General features: G+C 41.8%; 1 long non-coding RNA gene across 1 annotated transcript; it reads left to right on the plus strand.

Moving 5' to 3' along the window:
• Positions 1–287: 287 nt before the first annotated feature.
• Positions 288–1,230, plus strand: LOC119367457. Its single transcript, XR_005176317.1, has 2 exons — positions 288–418; positions 1,005–1,230. It is a non-coding gene; the product is annotated as an uncharacterized LOC119367457 (long non-coding RNA).
• Positions 1,231–3,538: the final 2,308 nt, after the last annotated feature.

The raw sequence follows: 3,538 nt of genomic DNA on the forward strand, positions 1-3,538 counted from the left end.
ATGGGAGTTTTTCTTGTGTTACTAGTGTCCGACCAGAATTAGTAAGGTATGATCAACGTGGCCGTATAATTAGATTTGGAAAAATACTAACTTGTTATTTCCTTTGCATTTTTTACTGTAAAAAGTCATGGCTCACCTATTAACCGGCGGCCGTAGAAGGACTAATCACCTAACTGAAACACTAATAATCAGAAGATAGATTGAACTTCGTTTAATGGATATACAACATATTGAGTTATTTTCTATTTGGTCTAATTGATACAATCATGTGTAATAGAGTTCACAATCTTTACTTTGAAGATCTGTAGCTAGACGTTAGAACTGTTGACATGCAAATAATTAACTAACTGCATGTCGTACTTGAATTACAGGTTTTTTGGTTTCGTCACTCCTTTGTTATATGGAAGAAGACTTCATGGTTAGCATTATTTATTATAAGACATTCATATAAGATTTTCTTGCCACTGTAAGTAGGAAGTTAATTTTTTTGGTCTGTTTTGTTCTGCGGGGATTTTGGTCTGTTTTTCTAATAGTATATATGATCATTCAGTCACAGTTCCTGTATTTTAGAACTAAATCTCCCCCTAATTAAAATGCAGAAACATGTTTTCTTTTATTATGTTTCAGTCACTGTCTTAGAAACACTAGAAAATATCTCTTGACAAACTTCTTCATGGAACTAATATTTTTATGCTAATGACAAATTGGATTTATAATCTTTAACCTCGAATCTTTATAGGATTTTGGTTACTACCATATCTGCTCTTGCAGGTCTACTAGAGTATCCACTTCTGAGGTTGATTTTCAAAATGTGTATATCTAATATTTCTTACTGCAGCTTTAAGCTTCACTGTCATCTAACTTTGTCTAGTTAATATACTTACTCGGCAACATGGAAAGTTTCCACATTTGCTCTAGCTGTCTCTATGGGTTAGCGACTTAGCATACATGTTGTAATAAGGTTTCACATTTGCTTCTCTGACAAGGTCTGTTTTTATTCATAGGTAGAAGATAGCGACAGAGTGCTGCCGGATAATGAGATGTTGAAGCGGCAGATTGAATCCATGACACCGAAGTGCAATTGCGGCAGATTATCTCTATCTTTTCTTTTCATTTTTCTTATTATTGAGTGAGAACAGAATGAGGAACTGTGTGATAGTACATACAACAACTGTAGTAAAAAGAAACTTATGTTTGCAATTGTTAATGACATAGATACTTGCATGTTCTTTGAAGTGGTCATTTGTGAGTTGCAATGCATAATGAGGTTTTTTGGTTGATTTATTTCCTTCGGTTTCTGGTTAACCATGAAATAGGAGCCCAGCAGTGCTCACTATTGTTGTGTTTACTGGGAACTGTATGCATAAAATGGAATCGGTCGATTTTATTTTTTTAATTATAAATTAGTTAGTAGTGGCGTGGGAAAAGACTGCGAGCTACTAGTATTTAGGATACTAGTAGCGTTGGTAGTATGGACACGCTGTTACTTTTTTGTTAGTAGTGGCGCGGGTACTAAATAGCAGTAGCGTGGGTGGCACACGCTATTACTAACTTTGTTAGTAGTAGCGCGGGTTCAACCCACGCTATTACTAACTATTAGCTGTAGCGCCTTATTGGTAGCACGGGTACCCGCGCTGCTGATAGGCCTAAAACCCCCGCTGCTACTAGGCTTTTTCCTAGTAGTGTATGGCTGATGGGACCCAGAGTGGTGATCTTCATATGTGGTCTGGCTGGATCGTCGGAGAAGAGAGCGTCGGTGCCCTGTTCTTGACGGAGACGATCTTAACATCAGATTTGGACCTGTGCATATATTGATCCAACATCAAATAAAAATCATGAGCTAGCTCATGCTCCAAATTTAGCTTTGTGTACCGATCTAATATAATATACAAACAACATAAATATGTGGTTATTTTTTATTGGGGGGGATGTGTGGCTGTTAATATATGTGTTTTTAGAAAGCACATTAATCATTAGTTTACATAATACATATGATTAAAAATATTATACCGCATATTTTTTATTTAGCATAACATTTTGTGGTGGACATAGAGCCATATTATTTTCTAAAATACACATGAACTTTAAATTTGCTTCTATGTCAATACCTTCATCTTTGGTGTAGGCAAGTCCTAGCCAATAAATCAATCCATGCGATTAATTACTTGAAAACCGAATCCTCGTATTTATCTCCTAGAAATCCTCTCTCCTCCCTCACGCCTCGCCCAAAGTGGACTTGTAGAGTTGTAGAAAAAATAATTGCCGTTGGTTGCGGCGAACAAGCAGATTATTAATCACAAAAGTTAATTAAGAAAATTATACATGGAAGCAAGTCCACAAATGATGCATGCATGCAGCGCAGTTCCCCGCATACGCAGCTCACAAACGACAAGACCTATACCTTTTGTGTTTACTCCTGATGGAAGGGCTCCAGCCGCCAACTTCTATGGCGTTTGGCTTTGCCACTTCGGCGCCAGCTGGGTAAGTGTGGGCCAGGCTCAAACGCCGTCATCCCTGGCATCTCGTGTGCAAGCCAAACGCCAGGCATGTTGGCGTAACCAGAAAAGATCAATTTTGAAATTCTTTTACAAACGGGGTTAGTTCTTGATTAAGTTAGGAAAAAGGTCAAAACAGTAATTTCGTCCCCAACAGCAAACCGGTGTAACACACACCCACATGCATGCCAGCAGCTTCGTCCCAACTCCCAAGGAAACAAATGTCTATCACACCTTCCATTGCGGCACACGATACAGCATCAATTATCAAAGGAACCTATTGGCACGTACTAATCTAGTAGTGCTCCTACTATGCATTCCACCCGGCCGACACCCACATCAACGCATGCAGGGAACTAGCACACACCGATGTCAACCAGTCTGAGCTGTGAGGTTACCCCCCACGTCTCCGCTTGACTTTGCTCTCCAAGGTAGTGTAAAGAAGTCATTATTCCATGCGAGCAAGTTTGTCGCTGTTCGAATTCGAACTGCATAACGCATGCAGTATTGTGGACTTATAAATAGACCTGAGAAACAGCAAGCTCCCTTCACCCATCGTCCTCCCAAGTTTCACACAAGTAACAGAGGGAGCACAGATACGTTCGGCCATAGCGAAGATGGCTAAGCTTGCCGCATTGGCTATGGTAGCGCTGCTTGGCTGCGTGGCGCGGACGTGCCACGCTTCAGGGTATGGTGGGTATCCCAGCCCAGGCACGCCTAGCAGCTACCCTCCACCTCCACCCAGCACCACCCCGCCTAGCCCGAGCCCTCCTCCTGCTGCGCCGGCGCTCGCGATCAGACACTACTATAAGACCTGCTACAAAGCCGAAGAGATCGTGAGAGATTCAGTGAGGAAGGCGGTGTACGCCAACCGCGGCATCGGCGCCGGGCTCATCCGCCTCTTCTTCCACGACTGCTTCGTTAGGGTATGCAAACATGCAAAACTGTCGCTACAGTATGTGACTGTGAGTCTGTGGTGTCACCGGACGTGACGAGCAGAGTTCTTTTATTATGCAGGGGTGCGACGCATCGGTCCTCCTCGA

The sequence above is a fragment of the Triticum dicoccoides genome, chromosome 2B (assembly GCF_002162155.2).
Source record: "Triticum dicoccoides isolate Atlit2015 ecotype Zavitan chromosome 2B, WEW_v2.0, whole genome shotgun sequence".
In the NCBI taxonomy this organism is placed as follows: domain Eukaryota; kingdom Viridiplantae; phylum Streptophyta; class Magnoliopsida; order Poales; family Poaceae; genus Triticum; species Triticum dicoccoides.